At 46.8% G+C, this 26,844-nt stretch overlaps 2 pseudogenes; one reads left to right on the top strand and one right to left on the bottom strand.

Moving 5' to 3' along the window:
• The window catches only part of LOC149328447 (uncharacterized), a 478,240-nt pseudogene that overhangs the window by 184,291 nt on the left and 267,105 nt on the right, over window positions 1-26,844 (bottom strand).
• LOC149328449 (uncharacterized) lies at window positions 1,971-13,336 on the top strand (annotated as a pseudogene).

Raw genomic sequence — 26,844 nt, forward strand, 5'->3', positions numbered from 1 at the left:
CTGTGGTACAGCACGTCGGTAAGGCGCCACTCGTCCAGATGTCATTGAACACGACCAGGAGGCCAGCTTCTTCCGGTGCATCCAGGTTCCGCAGCATCTGCAACGTGAGCCCGTCTGCCACAGGAGCGCTCTTCTTTTTAAAACGGTTGAGGGTCCTGTGGACCTCGTGGGTGGTGATCGGCTCGTTGCACAGCGTGGTCGCACATACAGAGCATGCAGGTACGGGAGGGCAGCATTGTGTTGTCTGGGTACGGGAGGGGGGGGGGGGGCAGCGAGAGGCTTGGGCCGGGTTTGGCTGCTTTGGAGAAGTGGTCGGCCAGCTGCTCCGCCAGTGCCCGATAAGGCATTCCTCGGTCGATGGCCGCTCCGTGCTCCGGTTGGTGCCGACGTGAAGCAGGGACCGCAGAAGGAGCCAGGCTGTTGCCCACTGCCGGACAGACCGGATGGAGTGGCAGTTGCCATCCCAGTCTTCCCGAGCATGGCAGTTGGCCTGGCGACGGCAGACAGCGTCTGCCGTCGCCAGGATAAGAAAGGCGCCGAGCGGGTTACGCAGGTTCTCTAAGATCATGAATGGCGATTTGCCAGAATCCCTCAGGAAAAAAATATATTTCAGCTGTATCCTACCTACCGGCAGAAGAAATCCGGGCGATGTCATCACTGGTTGACCTCAATGGGGTGGCACAAATTCCCGAATACATTCACCAAAATTTTGACCAAGCGTCCGTCATACAGCATTCCGGGTGGTATCCTTGCATTTCTCTTTGCATATAGCTTCCATATTTTAATCACCCTGGAGGCTTGCTTGCGACAGGGGTTCCGACGATTGATTTAAGCACTATCAATTGCATGCTTTCTGAGACTACAGTTTTTTTTAAATCTGCAGTTTAGGTGTCCACCGAGATGTCGAGATGTGAAGTTGGATTCTAGCTTGCGACAGGGGTTCAGTGTGATGACTTATGTACCTTCAGGTCCATGCTTTAGGGCGCAGTTGAGGTGTCTATCGCGATGTAGAGATTTTAGAGCTACTGCGCCCTTTCCTCAAAAATCTTTCCTTTTCACAAAACACATGATTTTGCATTCTTCCAGATAAGCAGACTTAGTGTCCTCGGAATTTTTGTGCTAACAAGAACTTGCTTGTTTTTTTACTTTCATTTCGACAGGCGGGGAGCGGCAGCACTTGAAGACTCCTAACACGCCTAGCCCGGAAACCTCAAACATGAGCCATGCTGTACAGTACCGGAGAGTGGCTAGGGGAAGTGCTCACTCTTGCAATAGCGAATACCCTGGGGTGGCAGCAGAAAGCGACCACGAGTCATTACTAGCTATTCTAGATGAATTTTCTCCAAGGTGGAAGACCTCGCGTTCTGCTGCACCGACTGCGCAGCAGAATATAAACAGCCAAGAAGAGGATGCATCCTGTGAGAGAAGTTATTTTTATGGCCTTGACTTTGAAGACATCGCATCGCAACGCTTGCAGTGGCTCGGAGCGGCCAGTGGAAAGGCTCAGTCTAGCATTAGCGACGAGCCTGAGGCGGCAGTAGAAAGTGGCGACAAGTCATTTCTTTCTATAATTATTGAATTTTCTGCAAGAAGGACTACCTCGACATCTCCAGCGCGAAGTGCGCAGCAGATTATATACAACCCCGAAGAGAATTCATCCTGTGACAGCAGTTCTTTTTATGGCCCTTACTTTGAAAAGAGCGCGCCGCAAAGCCTGCAGGAGCCCGGTTGCGTTGTTTCTCATTTCGGCAACTGGAAGGATCGAAGCCTGTTTTGGCCAGACTGTTTGGAATTCAGGAGTGATCCTGAGAGGAGCAGCCATATGGTTTCTATGAGAATATCAGATCGTTCAGTTGGGCCTTCACGCGACGGAAATGGTGTGACCCGTGCAGGCAGCAGCCAGTGCCAAGAGGAGGTAAATGAGCGCTCTCACTAGGATACTGAGTACGAAGTTTCTGGTGAGCCTAATAATGGCACTTGTGACATACAAGATGCACTCGGCGTTCGAGATTGCAGTGAGGAACCGCGGACGCCCCAGGTTGAAGATGTATCCCCGATAACAATTGATAGCAGTGACGATGTAGACTGTTTCATTGTTGAAGACAGCAGTCTCGCAACAGATGCCCAATTCACCATTCCTAGCGTGCAGCATTACAGCCCAGACACTGTTACGGTATTTGACTGGAACGCCATAACTTTTCCAGGCCAGCCGCCGCTCAACTACATTTCCAATGCATCGGGCTATTTTCCATGTGTCTATCCTTGCGCCTGTGTGTCCTCTATCTAGTCCATGTTTGTTTTGTGTGCAACATTTCCAGCCACTATGAGTGACAAACGCGGCCAAAACGCAGCGATGCTGAACTACATTTCTAATGATCGGAGTGACAAACACGGCGAAAACCCACCGATGCTGAACTACATTTATAATGAATTCGTGTGCTTATCTTAGCGCCTGTGTGTCTCTCCGTTCTTGTCCTTGTTTGTTGTCTGCGCGAAATTTTTAGGCGCTATGAGCAACCAACCCACTCGATACGTAGCGGTGATAAATTACATTTCTAATAAATCGCGCTATTTTCCATGTGTTCGTCTTTGCGCCTGTGTGTGTCTCTTTTCTTACCCATAATTGTTGTGTGAAAAATTTCCAGCCACTTTGAGCAACAAACTCGCTCAAAACACTCCGATGCTGCTGTCAGGTCTGTTCGTCAAAAGGCCAAGCATAGCTTGGGGATGTCCCACCTCGGCACTTACGGTAGAGGTGCAAAAGTGCGTGCTCCTGTGGAAGGCATTCTTCGCAGCCGTTCGCACGACCGTAACGAAGGTAGCCGTTGATATCAATCGGAAGTGTGCGGCATGCTACACTACCCAGTTGGAAGAAAAGTCACCTGGGAGACGAGAAACGAATCAGTATATTTGCCGGATACCAGCAGCTATGACAATCAATTTGTTGAAATAGAATGGCAGCTTTTGTTTACCACCCTTAAAATATTTCTGGGTTTCACAAGATTGCTGAACCTCAATTTTATATGGAAAACGAACTCCAGCATGACGCACTCTTGAGCTCTATGGTCCAGGATGACTTTTACACAAAGACAACAATCAGTCTTAGTCGAAGTTGTCGCTTAGCAGAAATGCGCGTGCAGTCATTGACGTCTCTCAGGAATCTCACAAACTATTACAGCGGCTGCGGCAGCTCATGACGATGAACACGAGACATTTCTGCGTCAAGCAAGATCTCCTAGACATCTGTCGCCCCCGAGTACAGGTGCGAGTGCGCTCGCTGAGGTCTTTAATTATGGTATATTTTTCATATAAATGGATTCGGAGCTGTGTAAGCCACATTAAATATGTCTCATGCTGCCAGAATAGCAAAACATTCAGTTTTTGCTCAAAGAAAAATTAAGCGCACTGCAACCTTGAGCTCCTCTATCGTGCATGACATCTGCAAGGAGCAACGCGAGTTATTTAACTTTTAGTATCGGCCCCTACTGCCGACACAGAAGCCCTGTCCGAAGTCTTCCACGTCACTGACACTCAACAAGCCAGAAAGGGTCTTAATGAAAATCAGTGCAATACATATTCTCATGGAGCAAACCCACCGGGATCTCCAACAGCTACTACTCCAAACCTGTGTGCGCTACTTGAAGTCCCTGATGAGAAGATTTTCAATAAATTGGAATCTGAGATCTTCGCACAAAAACGTGATAATGCTTCTGACATTGATAGAGACGCTGAACAGCTAGATGCTGCAGTGGACGAAATCAAGGGCGCATGGTAACGTAAACACTGGTTTTAAGGACGACCTTTGCGGGACGACAACAGCAATTATTCTTTCAGAGTTCAAGTGTGCACCTACTCTAGATGCATATAAAGTAGGTTATGAATTCCAAGATGCTTATTTACAAGATCCTAAATCGACTGCAGCAGCTGATTCAGAAGATTCCACGGCATGTGCTAGAGAAGAAGAATCGTCAAGACGTCCGACGCCGCGAACTTACAGGTGATTTAGCACCTGTAAGACCTGATGGACATGAGCCCGAGAAATTAGGTCTCAGAAAACAGCATCCAATGCATCCGCGGCCGCGTACTGCAGGCGCGCGTACGTTACCCGACCTGCCTGAGGGTGATGATGCACAAGCTGCTGTGCCGGCTGCAGAAGGATAAAGAGCCAATTGTATTAATTCTTGAAACGCAGCTTCTTATGCACACACCAAATTTCAACCCACAGCACTCAGATCCGGGGCCGCTGACTCCTTCAATGCCGGTCAACTCAGTACAACAGCTAAGCACAGAACAGGGCGAAAAGACAGATACAGACCACTTTTAGCAGTGCTTGGTCACTGTGAAGGTTCCGTGAGCAGATCTGCGACGCAAAATCGGGTGCTACATCACAGTCTGAATTAGAAGGGGAAGTAATGGTCACCAAATACGGCTCAGCAGCTACAATTCCTCCGTCTTGCTCGTCCGTGTCAGTGCTCACCGAAGGCAAGGTCATTAATTCTGAGCATAAACTAGACCTTTTCATTTCGTTGTCAACAGTTTCACTGGTTTCACTGAGCGAAGACGAAACAGTAAGTAGACTCTGATGATTGCTTCGAAGTTCTCCCTTCTGAAAAACTCCTGTTAAGCGCGGAGGCTTAACGGAGGATTTTCAAACTGCCCTGCCTCTATCGAGCTCTTCACAATGTGCACCGAGCGAAAGTGCGGCAGCTGGCTGCCGAGGAAACTTGGGTCCAGTACCACCTGCATAGGCCTCTCAGATATCTGCACTGAGTGTAGGTGAGAGCTAGAGCTTACTCTCCGGATGAACGTGCTGCATTCCCTTTTCTGAAGGACAGCTTAGAACCTGCATCAGCGGGTAGGAAGGAAGGACATTTATTGAATGCATATTTGACAATGAATGAACACATATTTACAAATGTACATGTGATATCGCTTGAACCAAACGTGACTTGCAATAAAGAAAAAAACACGCAACGGCATCAGCGGCACTGTGTATATGAGCAAGTGTACGTGCAGTACACTCATACATGCAGAGTTACATACACAGTACATACACTGTACACTTATGCATGTAGAGTTGCTTGGCCATGGTGTTCTTTCCGTTAAGGGTAGTTAATAGCGATTTGCAGTCCCCACACTGCTCAGGCACAGCCAGAAATCTTTTCAACAAGTACACGCCGCACATACACGCACATCTCTTGCACTGATGCTCGGAGCAGTTTTCATGCATCAGATGCTTGCGTTTACGTCGGTTGTTCTTGCAGCCAATGACGGCGCAGTGCCGCCACGACCATTAGTGGCTGTACATCGTTGCTACTCACTCGAACCACTCATTAACGACCCGATCAAACGCCACGCAGAAATTAGCACGCACAGTCCCCTGGATGGCACCTCCGCAGCCCACGCCGAGAGGCGGTGCCTGGTGACGAGAGTAGCAGCGCGCCTGCAGTCTGTGTGCGAGGATAAGAAATTAAGACCAGATAATTTTACCTTCGCACGAAGGCCGCGATAGCGCTTCAACTCTCGACACCAGTCGCCATCTGCCGACAAGCGCGGCGCGGTGGACTGCTCTTTACGCCAGCGCCGCGCGTAGCAGACGTCTCTACGAGTCCTTTGCTTCCGTCATTGAAGCGCTCCATCACCTAACGTATGTAGGTGTGTGCTGTGCATCACTACAGATATTTTCTCTCTACCAAACTCTACTGCGATTATCTGACGAGCATTGTTAACCGTTAAGATAATATACGGCAGTAGTCGACCAGGTTAGGGTGCCGACTGGAAAGTGTACTTAGCAGATTTCTCCGCTGGGGTGTCGTTTGTTGCCGACTTTTACGTGCGCTAGCATCTGGAATAATTTTGGCATAAGAAGGTAAATTTATTAGTTTGACTCGATGGTGCAGCGATGTGCAAGTGGATCGGCCAGCTGCAGACTGAAGGTTGTGCAGGCGAGGCGCGTGTCCTCGATGGCCAGCACGTCTCCACCATCCATGCGCTGCGCTTGCTTTTGTTCCCATTCAACACATTCGGTGGACAGGAAAGGAAGCACGACCACTGCCAATTTACGCTGCTATTTCCACACGCATGTCAAAAAGATCGCGGGGTAAAGGGCTGACAGTGGCATCTTTCTGCTTTTGGTAGCTGCCTGAATCACACCAAGATATACACGATTTTATTACATTCTATGGCACTTGGCCTAAGGGCTATGCGACAGTGTCACACGCGCCGAGAGCTTCCGATAAAATAGACGCGACTACGGGCTGCAGAATTCGTGAAAGCATCCTTCTCTGCTAGTATTTATTCAAGCATTGATAAATTAAGCGTAAAACGTTTTTATGCACCATGTAGACTAAAATGCGCGTAAATATGCGTCGAATCGCAAAGTTTGTTTCCTGTTGCCCCTGCGACTCGGTTAAACTCACAAGGATAATTTGTTGATGCAAATGGCGCACCGCTACGCAGGTGACAACAAAGCCTTATTTTTGTGGGCGCTTTGTGGCCGGCAGGAAGGATTAACACGCATTGCAATCGGAACTGCATGCTAGAGGTGCACCTAGTGCTTGATATTAACCAAAACTTTCTCTCTCCGATGGAGCACTAATGACGGTGGCGACAGGACGAGCGAGTGCTAAGCATCGGCATAATTTAACGAGAATGTCGAACCAAATATGATTACCTAAATATGATAAGCGCGCACCCCGTTGTGAAGGCGTAATGGGAGAAGTTCCCACTCCTGCCGACGGCTTGGCGGCATGGCTTGGAGAAGGGCATACATCAGAAGGTGCACGTGTACAATCTGACGTCAGCTTCGCTCTAAAATGTGTTGGCCGCCAGAAGAAACCACAAGGAAACCAAGGTACGTCGCTGTATATCCTTAAATCGGGTTTACGCAGTGCACGTTGTTTGTTTTTTTGTAGCATAATACGATCGAGACGCTGCTAAGGCTGCGTTGATGCATGACTTCATGTGCCGCATTGCACGTGTGTTGAAATATCTATTCTGGCGAGTGAGCTGCCGCTGTACCTAAACGCTGCCCCTAGCTCGCCTTCCTTTTTGTTATCTCTCTTTTCCCTTGACAAAAAAAATTGGCTGTGGCTTAGCTTGGATAAGCCCGGTAATTGGGAAAGCAATATCCATAGCTACGCCATGGTTCAGCTGGTAGTGTAGCTGGTGGTGGTGCTTGGGGTTAGACTTGTGGTGATGCATCGTTTATACAATCCAATCCAATCCAATCCAATGCAATCCAATATGCTAATATGGTAGCTACCGGCCTCACTACGCGACGGGCTGAAAGTGCAACTAGTATTGCTTTCGCAATAAAACATTACTCTTTCCGAGCCCACCTTTAAACGTGGCCTCTGACCGTCCGCTGGCTCTGCCTTTCGAGGTGCATTTTTATAGCCTCGTGCTGGACAAATTATATACTCGGGGCCCTTCCACGCATGTCTTTTTTTGCATTTTGTAGCTGCAAGCGATCTTGAGTTGGTGTTGGGACTAGGCTTCCCAGTCCTCAAGTGTTGTTGCTGAAGGTGGTGGTGGTGAAAAACTTTAATTTACAAAGAGAGTTTGAGGGTAAAAAACCCTGCTATATGGTCGGTATCCCTAGTCCGGGACACCGCACGACTAGGCCCCGTCTCGCGCCCGCTTTACTAGAGCCCTTTGAGACTCCAGTGTGGAGCAGTTGAGGAGGGCAGTCTCCCATGCCTCTCGGGTGGGGGTGGGGGAAGGGGGAAGGTGAGGATTCTGAGTACACGCCCACACCATGTGAAAGATATCGCAGATCTCTCCACAGTGAGGGCAGGCCCATCTGTGTTCGGATCGAAGTGTTTTGCTATGGCAGGACAGAGAAGAGTTCCTGTCTGCAGGCGCCGCAGAGTTCGCTCCTCCGCCTTACTCAGCCCCTTGGCAGGTACTGGGTAGAGACGGTGGCTGTCGCAACAATGAATTAGGATTTCGCGGAACCGCAGAAGCGGTTTATGAGCTTCTGAGCCAGGAGAGCTAGGATGAGGAGCCCGGTGTGTGAGCGCTCGGGCGGCCGCATCAGCGGCCTCATTGCCTCGTAGACCCTGGTGGCCAGGAGCGCAGATCACTTTTGTGCGAGTTGGATCGGCGGGAGCGCGTCTTAGAATTTGGGAGGCAAGAGGGGATATTTCGCCGGCAAGATAATGTTCACAGGCCCGGCGAGAGTCTGTGATAACTGTTCTCGATTTTGGAATTGCAGAAGGGGCTCTGCTACTTTCTCTCATGTTTATGTATTATCGCGTTGTTCGAATCGCTTAGATTCAGACAAAACATTATTTTGGTAATCAGGGACTTCGAAGTCATGGATAATTTCTTGCATTTTCAGGAACATGGCACATTTCTGCGATTCATGCTGCAAATCCAGCACAGAAAAAAAAGCTTGACTTAAGCTTCCATGAATTCCCAGTTGATGAAACTCTGAGGCAAAATGGCTGAAAGCTATAGTGAGGAAAGATTTTACTCCGAATGACAAGTCCGCCAGGAGTGTCGTCTGCTCGTTGAACTTCTTGACCAATGACTACCGTTCTGAATCTGCAATGATCCGGCGTCTCAAGCGGACGGCTGTACCGAGTATTTTTTCTTTATACCCAAGGTATATGCAGCCACAGATAGCAAAAAAAAAAACGGCGAATGTTGGGACAGGAGAACCACCTTGCGCAGTTCCCACAAAAAATGATGCTTTGAGTCGAATGAACTGCTTTAGAAAGAAAAAATTGAAAACAACAGAGGGCCATGAAGAAAGCAGCCATCTACTCTTACCTACTGTAAACAGCCAAAAACTGATTTGTGCTCTTCAGGCTGATCCTCGGGAATTTGAAAATCATCGCCCGGCTACTTCAATAGTTGAATGCACCACTCAAACAAGTGATGATATTGTCCCCCGTAAACATTCAGATGTAAGAGAAATAAAATGGTTGAGGGTGCCGCTTTTCAGGAAAAATAAATCAATTCGACAACTTCGCACAGAAAATGAAAGCTTAAAAAAAACTAAGTGATTTTAAGTCCAATACAGTGCAATCTGCATTGAGCAAATGCTTGCAAAAAGTGGGCACAGCTAAGTTTTGCCTGGAAGACTATAGTTGAGCAGCTAGCAAACGCTTCAAGGCAGCGTCCTACTTCGTCACCGAACTTTGTGAAGGACTGTGAGTCCTATACTACCTATCGCCAAAGACCTACCGTTACATACATAACCCAAGGCCTTCTTAAGCTACCCTCAAAAAATGCTTTGCTCCGGTATGTTGGGAAGTCCAGCAATTAGAGTGGAGTCACACCGCTGATGAAAGAGGGTCTCATGCAAGAAATCAAGCAGCTAAAAGAGCAAGCGAAGATGTGTTCAGATAATTATTGATAAAATGGCTATAACCTCAATATATAGACCGTTTACAGAGAGCAGTTTGCTCTGTCCACGACAGATGGCGCCACTAGGAGGTCCGCCACTTCTGGCCTTCGAAGCCGGCGTTAGCAGCATCGGCGCGCAGTGCGAAACGCTTCTGTGCAGCTTGTGTACGGACGTCAAGTTACTCTTAAACAAGCCAGCTGTTACGCGGATGTCATGCGTATTGTTGAATTAATTTAGCTGTTCGTTGAATTAATATCTAGAGCTAATATCCCTGTTCTTTAGTGTCGGAAAAATAGACGCGCTTTTTAAAAAAGGAGACCGCGACACAATTGCCGCCTTTTTTGGAATAGCTGTCTTGCGAGTTCATGCTGCTTGCAAGCAGAACAGAACGTTAATGTGTTGAGGAGAAATTCTAGAGGTTCGTGTAATGTGCGATGTCAGTGCACGTTAAAGAACCCCAGGTGGTCGAAATTTCCGGAGCCCTCCACTACGGCGTCTCTCATAGCCTTAGTCGCTTTAGGACGTTAAACCCCATAAACCAACCAACCGTTAATGTATTGTTCCACGAAACAATAAACGTATCACAAACGCCGCGCGCCAGTTTAGTTCAGCGCCAGCAGCAGCTGCGGGAATGGCAGAACGAGCGTACTATCAGCAAGGAATGAAACGCTAACAAGGTAGCTGAGCCACGAAACGCAAAATAAGATTATTTTAGCCCGGGGGCGCTCAATGCTTGCTCAGGTTCTTTTGACTTGGAAGGCGCGAAGACTCTTCTCCAGAAGTGTTAATCAACCTGGCTAGCAATTCCACTCCAGGAGCTGATGTTGCGGTGTCTTTCAGATGTCACCTCAGTTTTCCTGTTCTCGTTTCATTCATTGCTGATAGTACATGCCTGTCACCTTTCTCACCTTCGTGAAACGCAGGCCCAATGCATCGAATGATTGGTGCTTTTTCAGACCTTTGCAATAAGTGCTTCCTTGGCGTCGGCGCAGTGTTCACCAAACTGTCGTGCGTACTAAACGCTAGAACGGTAGAAGCGGCAACTGAGCTTTTGGAAAAGTCCTCATAGGAGGCGCTTCGGCGTGCAGTTCTGTCGCCCCAGTGGAAAGCTCTACAGAAGTGCACTAATGCATGGGACAGCGGTGAAATTTATCTTGACAGGACTTTGTATATTTCCGATCATTCCGGCTGGCTGCATCGGCGGGGGCTGAACTCCGGAGCAGTTTTCAGTTTCACTTAGCAAGAAAGCGCGGTCGAACGTCGCCTAGCTTCTGAAGGAGCCCTCGAAGAACATCCATACTCTTTCTTTGGAAGCCGGAATGTTAACAGAGGATAAAGGAAATATCTGGACAATCGACCGGCGATCACACGCATGCGCACGTTCGACGTACGTCGCGTGCACAGTGCTGAGTAGTGAACGTACTTAATAGCTGTGAACACATATTCCTCCATTCGGCAAAAATATGGAGCTCCAAAAAGCGCGCTTTCAGACATATTCCCGCTTTTAATGTGCAGTTTGGCAACAAGTTATGCAGTGCACAAATAGCATTAGACGGTGAATTGGCTGAATAAATATGAACGCGCAGGTAGCTGATCACGCTTTGTCAACACATTCGAGCCGATGCTGACATTCTGAAGGAGGCGAGTAAATTATGTGGTTGAAGCAAACATTCTTCAGCACCAAAACGTTATATACGCACTCACACGAAATTTGTGTGGCGTCCGGCAGCTCGTTATCCGCAACTAGAGCCGGAGAAGCGTTTTGAACACTGGCACCAGCGCGCTGGCAACCGTCGAAACGAGAAGGCCGGAAGGCCGGCGATGGCGGAATGGTCAGGTGACCAAATATGGCGGCGCCCATGCTCCCGCGCTGTAAAGCGTCTATATATACGAGCGCAAAATGGACTGTTTCTTTGGTCATGAAGCAACAAAGCCTGACACTATCAGCCAGGAAAATGCAAGCAATGTTGTTATTGCTAATAAGGTTTTGTGCTTTGTGGCTGCAGGCCTGTCAACATCTTACAGAATTCCATGCGGCTTCTTCTTCGCGAACCGGCTAAGTGGTAAAATGCTGCACAAACTGACAAAGCATGTGATCGAAGAAGCCGAAAAGTGTGGTCTTCATGTTGTACGAATCGTTACAGTCAGCCACAAAATTAATGTGACTTTGATGCGCCATTTTGGAAATGGATCACTGAGGCCTGCTGTCAGTCACCCATGTGACCCAAGCTGGTCACTATTTTTGTCCTTTGACCAATGTGACATCATAAAAAATGTGCGACATCTGTTTCTTGAAGGTTAAGTGACATATAGAAGCCTGCCAATAACCGGATTGTTCATAAAGAAGCTCTATGAACTCCAGAAGAATGAGGTTGCGAAGCCTGTTCGTTTTCTAGATCAAAAGCACGTGGATCTGAGCAATTTCGAGAAAATGAATGTTGGGAGGGCAGAGCAGCTTTTCTCGGATGAGGTAGTTGTTGCAGTTTCCTTTCTTATGGTGTTCCCAACTTATCACCCAAGAATGCTGATGCAACTGTGCAGTTCATGAAGGCAATCCACAAGTAGTTTGCTATGCATGATGTTGCCAACAAAAGAACCCACTTGCACTTAAACAAGACATGCCACATGCATTTTTTCTGTGCGGCAGATGAACGCTTGAACTGGCTTGAGGACGAATTCCAGCAGTGCCTTTAGAGCCTCCACTGTGCCTGCAAATGAAGTGGAAAAAAATTCTTCAGCGCAGAAGCTTACGAGGCACTTCTGCTCGCAGGCAAGCCTTCTGTTCTTTGTATTAAGTACTTGTTGCAAAGTGGGCTCCTTTATGTCCTCACGAGAAATCTGTCCAGTGATCCGGTTCAGGCCCTCCTCAGCGCTTTGCGCGAAATGGCTGGTTGAATGACTGTCTAGACGCTAGAGCTGCAGCCTTCGGCCTTCAAAAGTTACGGCGGACTGGCATCCTGTGTGCTTCGCAGGCATCAAATGTGGGAAACGGTCAGAGTGTTATGAGGTAAGCACGCAAGTTTTGCTGCAAAATTAAGTGTATTTCGCTATATGTCAAGTTCTTGTGGTTTAATTTCACTTGTTTACTAATGCTAGTCCGAGCTGACCATGCAAAAAAAAATTTCTTGGCTGTTTCTCCTTCTGATATCGGCCGCGGTGGTCTAATTTCTTTGGAGGAGAAATTCTAGAGGCCCGTGAACTGTGCGGTGTCAGTGCAGGTTAAAGAACACCAGGTGGTCGAAATTTCCGGAGCCCTTCACTATGGCGTCTCTCATAGCCTGAGTCGTTTTTGGGCGTTAAACCCCAAAACCAAACCAAACCTTCTGATGTCATTTGTCATCTTCATTTTTTTTAGTTCTGCAGCATATACAGTGCTTCTACATCATCAACCCATTTGAGCAATGTTGATCCAGCAGTGCTGAGCAGGACATCTTCAGGACTGAACACATCGAGCTTTCCTCAGAACCTCTTGGCTACATCCAATAGTGCACTACTAAGGTATGCACATCTGCCGTGGCGCCATTTATTTCATGTACGTTTTCCAATAAGGACGCGCGCTTCCTCTGGTTCCTTTACTTCTGTACACCACATATAGTGGTAACCAACTTCTAGTTTTTGCACCGTTCTGTTTTTCAGCTTGTCTTAACCATCCGATATTGCAGGTGATCAAAGCAGTGTGTCAGATGATGATGATGTATGCGCTCACAAACTCAATGGCGAATGCCAACATACGTACATCAATACAATGATGTGTTCACACACATAACACATTGTTCGCAGTGCACTTAAAACACGCCGAAATTCGGCAGTACAGTGACACAATGGCAGCACACAAGTCTGATACCTACTTTTGCTTATAATTCCACATTCGGCCTATTGAGTTTACACTAAACATACCGGCCCGGTTTGATAATTCGGGGGTACTCCTGGTTCTCTTTCTTACGGGACTCTGTGTTTTCTTCCTGTCAGGTGCTCTAGTCTTCTTCCGCCTTATGCTGAGGCTTCTCTTCCGAACACAGTTTTGGCTCCGCTTCCTACTCGTACTCCTGTCAGATTCTGTGCCCAGACTTTGTGCCCTTGTTCCTTTCCTGCGGCGAGCGCGACTTTTGCGAACAAATTTAACTCCAGTTCGCATATGATGGCTCCGCAACGTGTGTTTTCTTTCTTTTCGGTGCGCGCTCTTCTGTTTGCGCTTTCGTCTCCAGACGGTGTCCTTACTGAACGCTGGGCTCGTTCGTCTCACCTTCTTCCTCACTTTTCTGCGATGCTCGTGCAGCTCTACTTGCATCTGACACTGTTGTCTTCAGCTTAGTTCTGTTTCTTTCCATTCACTTCCTAACCTTTCTCTGAGATTCGTTCGGTTCGATTTCACCTTTATCGGCAGTGCTCAATTCACTTCACTTTCTTTTTGCTTTCTTCCGAACTCTATTTTTGTCGCGAGCACGGTTGACTGACAATTGCGTCATCCGAGTTGTAGTCATCCGAGTTGTAGTCATCCGAGTTGTAGAACCAGTAGACTCATCGCGAGAGATCGCGATGAGTCTACTGGTTCAGCTCCATTTTGTTCTTCGAGGACTGAGCTTTCTCCTTGTTCGGATGGTTTCTCTTTTTTCCTATTTCTGACCTTGCTTCGTGCACAGTGCTCGAAGCACGGCTCGTCACTAATTAGAGAACCTTTTGAATTCTTCTCCTTCTGATTCATCATTAAACTTGCCAGTTGGTCACTTGCAGTGCACTCGCAAAAAGGCTTTCCTTCTACTGCACCTACTCCTTCCTCAGAGGTCAAAATTTCGTCGACTTCTACGCTGCTCGAGGGTTCACTCGGAATGGTTCCTGGGTTTTCACTGAGTGCGCTTTTCTCAGGTATTGCTATGTCGGTGCTTTCGTTCTCTTCGACATTTGACCGCTCTGTCTCACTGTTACTACTGAAATATTCACTCCAGCACTTCTCTCTCTTTTAGCTGGAGCTCCAGCTTTCTTCCTGATCTTCAGGGGACTACCTTAAAGAGCCCTCTAACTGCAGCGACAGGTTGGCCTTCTCCTGGGTTGCTGCTGCCTCGGTAGTAGCTAAACTTTCACTTTCGTGAAGAAGCCACACTCCGGTCAGGTCTTCACTGTCCGTAATCAAAGGTATAGGAACTGCCTGTTCCACAACGAGGCTTTGACTCGGGAGCTAGCTACCACCACTTCCGTGGTTCCCAACAAATCACTCCTTAGTCTTCCACCCGGCCTCTCCGTGGTTAAGCTCCACTGGCTCCCTGATGTTCTTCAAACGCCGAATTTCAGCAAGCTTCCTCTGAATGATTGCCATCTCTAGTTCAAAAGCTCTTCCGGCTTCTTCCTCTCTTTTTCTCTGTTCTCTCTCTTCTTCTTCACGTTTCCTTTGCCTGGCTTTCTCAGTGGCATCTCTAGCACGCTGTCTTTCTTTCTCTCTTTCTTTATAAGCTCTGTCTCTCCTGGTCCACCCATTTTTGCAATTCGGCGCCGGTCGTCCCCATCTAGATGCCAGCCTCTACTAGCTCTTTTAGCTCCTTTAAGCTCATATTTGGAGACCGAACTGTATATACAAGGCAACGAATACCTCTACACGGTGAACGTCACTAACCGCTTCGGGGTGGCACTTCACAATATCACTCTGCTGCTAACACTCATTTACCACCTCTTTGTAAACTCCTTCCGACTCTGTCTTCGTTCCCTGCGCTTAGAAAACACCAAACTTCCTATCCGCGGACGCCAGAATATATGCCACCCAAATGAAATAAATTCTTGAAAATGAGAAAAACAAAAATGAATAGAAAAATAATATAAAAAATAAAATGAAAATAAAATTAAATTAAAATTAGCATGACAGTCGCTGCGTTTCTAGAAGAAAATTTTGAACAGCACAGCGCACACTGCTGTTGCTTCGTCGAAGCGAAGAAGCGCCAAAGGAAAGAACAACCGCAGTGGACACACGCAGGCGCAGCTGGTGAAACGTAATTGCTAATAGGCGCCTCCTCAAAGAAGAGAAGCGGCGGCAGAACAGCAGGTAGTGACCCACTGTCTCAGGCTCGGCACAAAATGGGCACACTGGAGAAACCGCCAGAACAGATCTGTGAAGGTAAAAATTTAGCGGAGGTAAAATTTCTGAAATAATGTGTAACTGCGAAACCTCACCGCAGCTATATATGCGCAGGTTGGCAGGACAGCAATTATTGGGCCGCATAGAGAGGGCCTTGTGTCCATATTGATCTCTATGCGCCTCTCCCGCACACACCAGCAGAGAATCGCTCATCATGGCCGTCGTCGATCACTCCACGCGCTACGCGGCGCGGAAACTGCGGCACTACCGGCCACCACCTCCACCGACATCGCCTCCTTTCCTATTTGCCACTTCATTTTGAGGCACGGCACCCCTTGTGAACTTCTCAGCACAGAGGACATCCCTGTTATCTGAAGTTGTTGAAGCGCTCCTGCATGAATTCCACACAGTCTACCGCACCACTAGCGCTTACCGCCCACAAGAAAACTAGTGGGCTTACAGAACGCTTTAGTCATACTGAGTGATATGCTGATATGAAAGCAACCAGCGGTTTCGCTCCATTCTTTCTCCTGTATGGTTGTCAGCCTTCGTGTCCGCTAGACACCATCCTGCCCTACCGACCGGACATCTTTGAGTACACCTAGGTTTCGGAAGCTGCCGGGCACGCTGACGAGTGCCGCCAGCTGACCCGTTCGTTGACATAGGAAGATCAGTGTCAATAAGAAATGGCGTCACTCCGCGTCACTCCGCCCACACCAGCAGTCACTCCGCCCACACCATTATTCCCCATCATAGCGTCTGGCTTAGGATCCCTTCGACGCCAGCGGTCCTGTCGAGCAAGCTGGTTTCCAGGTATCACGGTAACTATCGCGTAATCCAAAAGACTTCCACTGTCAACTAAGTCGCTGAACCTCTTTCCCACTCAAGCTACTTTTGCCGCTGTGGCTGTCAGATCGTCCACGTCGGCAGGTTAAGCCATACTATAGCCCCGCTATTATTTCGTCGCCTTGAGTCGCCAGGATGTCTTCCCCTTTCCTGCGGTGGCCAGATTTTAGTGTAGAAGTTGTGCGGGACGGTTAGACGTCGAAGAAGAGAAGCGCTGCCGACCGGCAGACTGCGAGCTGCGAAACCAGGTGAACACTGCTGCGTTTTTGACTGCTACCAGTGTGTTAAACTCCGCCGTACGCTATTTATATTAACGATATTCTTCAAGAAATTGCAGCTAACATGAAACTTTACTGCAGCTCACTTTTTGCAGTCCGGAAACAAACACAAATAGGACTATTTGTTCTTTAACAGCCCACTTGAAAATTTTGTTCTTATTGTGATGAGTAGCCAGTGTCATTACTGCTGAAAACCTTTTTTTTTTAGTGAGAACAACACAGAAGAAGAACGTTTCTATTTGGACTTAAAAAGTAGTAATAATACTTTCCTCGCAGAAGTTAGTTGCTCAAAGCAGTTAGAGGTGTGGATCTCAAACCAGCTTAACTGGGCTATTCATATTAACTGGGTAAGTAGGAACGCGAACAGATCTTTTTTTTTTCTTAGGAAAGCGGTGAAGTTTTTTTCTTTCTGTACGGCTCCAGGCTTGGAAATCAGTTGTGTTGCCTATTTTACACTACGCAGTAATGATTGCAGGCCCTTTACCGGAAACTGACATCACAAAACTAGATCAGTAGTGTGGCTTTGTGGGCTCGTTGGTTCATAGTCTTGAGAAACACTGTAGCAGTAGAAAAAGGTGCAAAGGAGAGCTACGAACTTTAATTATAGCACATTTCTGAGCGCTTACGTTAGAGATCTTTTAAATGGGGTCACCTTTCTTCCCTGGAACAAAGAACTTGTTGATGCCACCGTAAGCTCCTATAGTAGTCATTAGAAGCGTCACAAGACTCACATAACAGGAACCACATCATTTTCTTCCAGATAAACTACTCGGCCAAGACACAATCTAATAACTCATTTCCCCTCATGTAAGAACTCTTTAAAGTATCCGCTGTTGCCGCCTAGAATAGTTGAACCGAATAAACTAAGAACCACGCAGTCTCTGTGCTAACCATTTGTTAGGATTTTACTTTGTTATTTTGTATCAAGTCAATGAGGAGAAATTCGAGGCCCGTGTACTGTGCGATGTCAGTGCACGTTAAAGAACCTCAGGTGGTCGAAATTTCCGGAGCCCTCCACTACGGCGTCTCTCATAGCCTGAGTCGCTTTGGGACGTTAAACCCCATAAACCAAACCAAACCAATGGGGGAATATCTTTCTTGTTTATTGCAAACTTACGTGTAATATTTAATATTTTCGTGTGCTTTATACACGCTAATTAAGCTCATTGTGAACACCGCAAAGGCACAAGGCCAAAGAAAAAGAGAAGAAGGACAGAAAGGAAGACGAACACAGTGATGACGGACAACTCTGTATTTATAGACACCTACAGAGCTTAAATACCCTCAGACCAACGCAGGCGCACTCCGTACAGGGGGAGGCAAGGAATAAAAAGGGAGAAAACCATTACACGTCTATCTCAGAAACCTTGAAAGAATTATCTTTTCTGCGCGATACTTATTTATTTATTTATTTATTTATTTACTTATTTATTTATTTATTTATTAGTTACCTGCATCGCCCCGCAGGGCATTACAGCAGAGGAGTACGGACTTCATTATAGGTATAAAAGAATTATTGTAGTGCATGGAAAAATGCACCATTAGATGTGATGCATACAATGCTCGATGGCAAACTCTTCCAGTCCCGAACAGTTCTAACAAAAAAAGAATAACACAAGACGTCACTCTTGCAAGAAAATTCCCTGACCTTCAAGCAGTGGTTCAGTCGCTTTGAGATGTAATGAGGTGCCTGGATATATTGTTCGCGGTTTATACCAGTTTTCGAATAATAAATCTGATGGAAAAATTTCATTCTGATGTACCTTCTACGGCCTTTGAACTCTTGCCAGTTAAGTTTTCGTTTGCTTTCCGTCATACAAACTACCAAGAACAAATCTAACAGCCCTATTCTGAATTTTCCCTAATTTGCCTACACACTAATATGTGTGTGGGTCCCAGCAAACACATCCATATTCAAGTATGGAGAGTACATGACTGAAATACAGCTGTGTTTTTAAGTTACTTGGTAAATGGCTAAAATTCCCGCGTAGGAAACCGAAACGTGATGCTGCCTTATTCGCAATATAATTAATGTGCTTATTCCATTGTAAGTCGGATGTAAAAAAGACGCCTAGATATTTAAATGACTTGCTTATGTTTATAGTAAAGTCATGAATTTTATACCTATACGGATGATTAGCACGTTTTCTTGAGAAGGTGACGTGAACAGTTTTGTTTATATCTAAGGACATATCCAAACGCACACACCAGTCTGCTACGGTATCTAAATCAGTTTGCAGGATTTGCGAATCAGAAGTGGAATTTACTACTCTGTAAACAACACAATCATCGGCAAACATCCTGAATGAAGACTGTATGCCAATTGAAATATCATTAATATACAGCAAAAACAAAAGTGGTCCCAATACTGAGCCTTGGCGAACTCCCGACGTAACTTGTGCATACTGTGAAGAAGTACCGTTCCAAACAACAGCCTGTTTTCGTAACGACAGATATTCTGCAATCCACGCAATTATATATATGTATACTTTACAATCCTAGTTATACGCTTTCAATTTGGATAGAAGAAGAATGTGCGCGACAGCATCAAATGCTTTACGGAAATCCAAGAAAACGCAGTCCCAACTTGTTGCTTGTCTATTGCCGATGCTAAATCATGAACAAACTCTACCAACTGCGTACTGCAGGAAAATCCACGCCTGAAACCATGTTGACTAGTGCATAGGAGACTGCCATAACGCAACTATATATTACTTGCTCCATAATTTTACAGGTTATGCTGGTTAAAGAAACGGGTCTGTAGTTCTGAACGCAATTTCGTATACCACTCTTATGTATGGACACGACACGCGCTACCTTCGAATCAGCAGGCAAGTCGGTTTCATTAAGGGACTTCTGGAACAGCCGGGTTAAATACAGACATAATGTATTGCACAATTCCTTAAAATTGCTGCAGGAATGTCATCAGGGCCATAAGCCTGAGCCTGGTTCAAATCCTTCAATAACTTTCGCACACCGTCAACACAAAAATTAACTTCCGGCAAGCAATCTATTTCAATAGGTAATGCAAAACAGACAGAACGTGAACTTGGTGGCAAAAACACAGATGAAAAATAACGGCTAAACATTTCAACTTTAGCCATTACAACTGACGTGTCACTAGCGCATTTAGAACCAGCTTTCTTGATATAATACGCCTCTAACGTTTCACGTGTGGTTTGCAGTTTGCTCCTGCTAAGAATCTTCAAGCTCGAAAACCTCGGAGTATAGTCCTTTTAAGTACTGCAATTGTCAACAAGGCTGGCCCCTTCCCTTTTCTCTAGATCTTTTACGTGATCCCTGAGCCGGTCATCGATGCAACGTTTTGTCTGTACGATGTACCATCTGCCACATGTCAAAGTAATTAGGTACACAACGCCAGTGGCGCAATCCACAAAGCGGTCACCATGCCTTTTTTTGCATCCAGGCTTTCTGTTGTCACTGGTGATGCTGAAAAGGAAAATGGCACCTTGTGCCGGTTTGCCACCTTCTTGAGGCCATGGGAGACCTTGTGCATGTAAGGAATCACTTCAGGCCGTATTTATCCTGCGGAGGGGTTGTTGTTGTTGTTGTTGTAGCCTACGACAGAATGGCACATGCCCACTCTGGGGGATCGGCCAAGAATCGGGTGGTAAAGGTTGGTATTCACCTGTACGTAGTAAAGGCAAAAGGAAAGCACACGGGAGAGGAACACCGGGGGCGTCTACCACAAGAAGGGCACGGGCTGGGCCCGTGCCCTCTGGGCTTCATCTTCTTCAGGAGCTCTTCTGCCACCACCAAAACAACCGACCCAGGAAAGCCTGCGGCATCAAGCCTAGCCAATTGAGTATTGAAGCTGTCTTGCATATCATCTATCATTTACCATATCATATTTTAAGAAGATATCAAGACGCCGACACTGAACTCCACACGGACGCCAGCAACAAAGGACTAGGACCAGTGCTTGTGCAATTTCAGGACGGCGCTGAGAGGGTAATTGCGTATTCCAGCCGAGCTCTTCCGCAGGGGGAGGGCAATAACTCGACAAATGAAAAAGAGTGCCTCATTGTCATCTGGGCCATCACCAAATTCCGGCCTTCTCTGTCCGGCCGCCCTTTTCGTGCCGTCACCGATCACCATTCGCTGTGCTGGCTTGCCAATGTTAAGGATCCAGCAGGCTACAGCAGCTACAGGGGTATTACGTCACCATCATCTACAAATCCGCCCACAAAAATCATGATGCTGAATGCTTGTCTCGAGCCCCCGTGGAACCGCCATGGGGAGGCGAAAATGACGACGAGGACGGCATCCTTGGACCATTGGACATGGAAGATTTGGCTGCCGGGCAACGCAATGTATCAGATTAGTCAATGATGGCGCACTTGGAAGACCACGAAGCGGCGGTACCTCGCAAATTCCTGTGCATTGTGCCGGTGTTCAGGATTATGCATGGTGTCTTGTACAAGCAGCACTTCGACAGCAGCCCGAGGCCGTGACACTTTGTTGTGCCAGAAGACCTGCGCGCCGAGGTCGCCGGAGCTTGTCATGACGATCATGCAGCTACAGCCGGACACTTTCACGTATTCGAGAAAGATACTAGTGGCTGACATTTCCTAAGTACGTCCTTCAATACATAAGAACTTGTCCAGTGTGCCAAAGGCGAAAAACACCGCCCACGCGACCAGCTGGTCTTCTCCAGCCACTCGAACTCCCCCCTTTCCTGTTCCGCACAGTCAGAATAGATTTTATTGGTCCATTTCCAACGTCGCAGTCGGACAACAGGCACAACATCATAGTGATGGACTACCTTACGCGATGCACGGGGTCCCGAGCACTTCTGTAGGTGACAGCTATTGAGATCGCCCAATTTTTTATTAAGAGCATTGTGCTCCGCAACGGTGCCCCTGCCGTTTTGATCGCAGAGCAGGGGGCCGCGTTTCTCGTGCAGCTCACACAGGCGATCCTCCGTCTCAGCTGCACCAGCCACCGCCGAACTACTGCGCACCATCCGCAAACAAATAGGCTGACGGGGAGGCTGAACAAGACAATGCCCGACATGATCGCCATGTACGTGGACATCGCCCACCGCAGTTGGGACGAGGTGCTGCCCTACGTTATATTGGCATATAATACTGCTGTGCAGGAGACGACAGTATGTCCCGTTTTCCAGCTGGCCCGTGGAAGACAGGTTTTCACGATGCTTGACGCTATGTTACCGCACGAGCCGCCTGTCGACGTAGCCAGTGATGCCCGTGTAGTCTGTGAGCGCGTGGAAGAAGCTCGGCAAGTGGCTGGACACCGCATGCAACACCAACAGCATGCCGACGCTCGTCGGTACAATCTCCGTTGACGCGACGTCCGTTTTTACCGTGGATACAAGGTCTGGGTCCGGACGCCGGTACGCCGTCGAGGTCTCTCCGACAAACTAATGAAGCGCTACTTCGGCCCGTATACAGTTCTTCGTCGCATCGGTGAACTTAACTACGAGGTGCTGCCGGAAGGAACGCGACCGTCATCACGTCGTTCACCCCGGCCTGAAATTGTGCACGTAGTACGACTTACGCCGCATTACGCGCGATGATCGTCTGCCCCCGAACTGATTTTCTCACTCCCTTTTACATCGGCAAGCAGGACATGCTGTTCACGTGTGTGGTCTTCTGCCGTGTGTTTTTGCTATCTTGTTAGCATCGGGACGATGCTTCCTTATAGGGGGAGGTAGTGTAGCGAGTGAAAAAAAAAAGTCGAAGAGCGATCGCCGCGCGCCGACGACGACGTTGCTGCTGGCGGACCTGAATGTTTTTCTGTGCCCCTGTTTTCACCTGTTCTCACCGCCGGTCTCTACGTCAAGCCATGACAATATGTTAATGCTTGAAAGGCATCGTGTGCTGGGTTGATATCAAATACAAATCTGGATGACGTCTGTTCTATGGGAGAACTGCTTTCTTGAATAGCTAGGTGTTGTCATAGAAACGATAGCTGTTCTTTACAGGTGCGTAGTATGATGCAGTAAGCTGGTAAATATAATATTGCGGTACCTTGATAACTTCAAATTTTTTAAAATTCTTTGTATGTGAGAATCGTAGATTACTTTAGCTATTATTCACATTACCTATTATTTTTCTAATTTGTTTAAGTTTGTATTAGTTGCCGCTCTCCATACCAACGTTCCCCATTCCATTGACTGTCTAATGTGACCAAATCAAAAAATAATGATATGTGCAGCAAATATCAGGGCAGTGCCTTTTTATAGGTGGTCGCTATTTTATTTTTGGGATTGCCTTGAAGGAAGCAGATTTCAGTACACAGAGACTAAACTGCGATGTCTGGCTTCCAAGAACTGGGCGGCGTAGACTTAGCATCCAAGGAACGTTTATTGCTGCTACTTGGTAGGAAGCAAGCAGGTTACAAACTGATAGCGGGGAGCCCGTGCAGGTGGTCCTTTAAAGCCAGCAGAGGCTATCAGAGTAGCGATAGCAGGAGACTGTGCCTCGGCTTGCAGTGCGGGATATAAATCTTACCCAAGTACAGTCAGGCCGGAATGAAACGCGAACAGAGCATGTCAAGAAAACGAAATATTTTAGCTGCCTACTTTCAGCTGAGGTGTACAACTAGCCTGATTCATGTGTCTGGGCAAAGGGCCTACCGAAATGCATAATCGAAAATAGGTTGTAATAGAATATCTCGCTGCAAAGCAGAAATGTATGACATATGCGTGTTCGCGTTTCATTCCGGCCTGACTGTACCTTACAGTGCATGCGTAATATCCCAGTTGGCGGCGTCACGGAAAGCTTGAGAGAAAGCAAAAAAAAAAAACTGATCACATTTTTTTCGGCTTTTTAGGAGTCATCATTGCAACATATTGTTTTTACTGCTGTAATGCTCTTAAAGGGTATGAAATGGTGCTCGAAAAAGGTTTTATAAAATATTAATGCGTTGGCTGACATTTAAAAGGTTCTTTAAAAGCTTCATGGACAGAAAGATTAAATGGCCAATGAGAGCACATATAAACATTAAATTATGCTGCCATAATTGCATGTAAACACTCCTTATGAAACATCAAACATTTATAGAGCAAAGATGTAAATGGGGCAAGTTTTGGGAAACAAAATTGAAGGTTTTACTTTGGTTCGTAAAAACTAATACCCCTCAAAAAAGAAGTTGTTAATGTTGCGTTGTTTTGTTTGTGCCGTTGCTGTGCCTGATCTGTTTTTAATAATTACAAAGAGGATTCAAGACGAATATTATACATCCTTAATCTGAAGTCCATAGAAATGCATTGCACGTGATCTCTGTGGCTTGAGTGTACACGAACACGAATGAATTCATTGTTCATGCCCGTCTCCCTTAACCCTTGATCGTATAAATCGCAGCAGCGCAGCTCTCATAACGCCAAGAGGCACTCCCACATCTATAAAGTTTCTCGCCTTGATTAAAGATGTATTCGAGCGCCGTCCTAGCTGTAAAAATGACTAATGAATGCGAAGTTGGGTGGCTACTGTTACTTGTACACGAAAGGAATTTCGCGCCAGTCTGTGAAAACAAATTTCTGCTGGAAACCTTAATAGAACCTTACGGAGATCCAATTTTAGCTGAAAAGAAGGCGATGAGAGCCTGGTGGAAGAAGAGTATGCGTTTCGTCTGAAACGAATGACGATAGCAGTCCGTGATCTGAAGAAGAGAACAACGTGGGTTAGCTGTGCTGGGGCAGAAGCTGTTAGTATGAGTGACGTTTGATGGCATTGTGCTCATTTAACACAAACGTGAAGCAAGCTCCTATAATTTATACTCTGGTAAAAGGCGCATATCTGTTACATGTATAATTTCCGTCAAGGTTATCGGAAAAAGTTAAGCCGCTAGCACATTTTGAACAGTGTCGCAATTAGAGCCAAAGGTTGGTTGGTTGGTTGGTTGGTTATAGGGTTTAACTTCCCAAAGCGACTAAGGCTATGAGAGACGCCGTAGTGGAGGGCTCCGGAAATTTCGACCACCTGGGGCTCTTTAACGTGCACTGACATCGCACAGTAAACGGGCCTCTAGAATTTCGCCTCCATTGAAATTCAACCGCCGCGGCCGGGTTCGAACCCGCGTCTTTCGGGTCAGCAGCCGAGCACCTTAACCACTGAGCCACCGCGACGGCTTAGAGCCAAAGGGAGGCTTAGAGCCAAAGGGATCACTGCTTAAGTGCATCACTAAATATTCCTGTTAAACGTTTACAGATCAGCATGTAATCACCGGCATTTCAGTTCACATTTAAATGCATCAAATAAATGGCACGCCACGCTTATTTTTCCCGTAGGCCCTTACGGTTGCGAGAAAAAAGGAAGGTCGCAATAGCGCTTTGCCGAAGACGTGAATAAAAGATGCATCAAAACTGCAGAAGAATGCTAAATTATGCTCCTTGACAGTAACTGTGGACGAAACACGAAGAAAGGGACAAAAAAAAAACGTGCATGTGATCAATCGCATCTTTGTTTCCAAGAGCGTGAAACATATACGCTAGCGAACAAAAGGGCTCCGCGCAGTAAACATGTCATCTCATGAAACCAAGTACTATGAACTTCACGAGCCATGTTGGTTGCAGATCGCTGGCTGGTGAATTTATGTTAGCGGTGCGGGCTCTGGTAGACGATATATTTTTCTCCATTACTTCGGCTCCGCAAAGATCAGCATGATTATGAAAGAAATGCTTTGATATGTGCTCACCATTTGCATTGCATACCCAGGAACTAGCCGCCATTACTAATTAAATATTGCATTTGCTGCTAAAGATATGCCCTGACATGTCAGTCCGCATGGCCAATTTAACTGCTCGTGCAAGAAGAAAACACCCCATGCAACACCTCGGCGGTACAATCAAGGAGACAACACCGTACTTTAGCAAAAAGCGTGCTTGTTAAATGCCACATACCTCGGGTTGAATTTTGGGTATCTTATTAAACGATAATCCATCAAACGTGCTAAGAATGCATTAGCACCTTTATAGCGTTTGGCACTAGCCTTGCAACTAGTAGAATCGCCAGATATCTCCCTATCTACAGCTAAGTTTGATTCGCCACCCCAGTGAAATTGAAATGCGTGCACCATCAATTTTCATCATGCATCCACCATGAAAGCATGCGTCACCCTGCTAAAGAGAAATATGTCTTTGATAGGCGCTGAACAGACAACTCTTTCGTTCCGAGCGTTCATGTGCATAATTAATAAACTCACCGCATGCGTTTGCCGCAAGTATTAACGTTCAAAACTAATCACGACATTACGACAACACGAGTGTGTAGAAATGAAGTAAACTCAATAATGGTCGAATGATTTTGTTACAGAAAATGTTGGACCCTACCACCGCCCTACCAGAGGCAGAGTATGTTTCGTTCCCCTGGATCTCCGCTCACGTCTAGCTCTATCTTCGTTTTGCCAATGTGTAAACATCGAAACAGTTATTCGGCTACTACGGCACGGAGCTCCTTGGCAGCCACATACGTGGTCGTGTTCCTGATTACCTCGCCCTTTTCCTTCCATTCGTGTTAGTTATCGCCAAGGAAAGGAATTCTACTGCCGCCATAGCACCGGTGTGACCACCTGCATTACACGCGCTGTCAATGATCTGACACATCGCTTGAGCTCACGCGTCGTTTTCCACACTAACTCGGAATACACACAGCACTCTTTGCTCACTGTCTTTCGTCTTTCAGTTCCTTTTCTTCTGTTCCTGGCATTGCCTTTAGGATTACATTGTGGACTACTTCACGTAATTCAGGCGTTTACTATGCCCGGGCACTTATCTACCTGTATATGCCTCAAAGAGCGTAATTGAACTCTTTGTTGATGGACTTTTTTGATGGACATAAATCGAGCTCTCGATAACTTTTCCGTGTGCCTGGGATGTTGAGGGACGCCTGCCGACTAGCATCCTCCAAAATGTTTTTTTTTTAAATCGTTTTGTGCAATCTGAGTGATATGCAGTTAAAATTTCAATTTCTGCGTTCTCGCGCCTTTCTAATCACGTCGCTTTTCCCCACTGAAATGTCGGCGCGGTTCCGCGCCGCCAGTTCGGCCTCTCCGCCTGCTGTCGACGCGGGCGGAAGTTCGGCGGGTGGCGCAGCTTCCAGCTGCGAGATGGTAGCGTATGGTAGCATGATGCATTGGTTTTCTTAGCAGTGTTGAGAGGTAAGGTTCTAACAGCTTCACTCGTTTTAATTTAGGAGGTATTTTGCAAGAAACACATAAAATAATATTTTGAGTCGCCTGAAAAAAAAATAATTACCACACAAAATATTACTGTTGATCTCGTCATAGATAGTGGAAGTTGGTTTCAAATGCATTGC

This window comes from Amblyomma mixtum, chromosome 9 (genome assembly GCF_055824585.1).
Source record: "Amblyomma mixtum isolate Tamu chromosome 9, ASM5582458v1, whole genome shotgun sequence".
NCBI lineage: Eukaryota > Metazoa > Arthropoda > Arachnida > Ixodida > Ixodidae > Amblyomma > Amblyomma mixtum.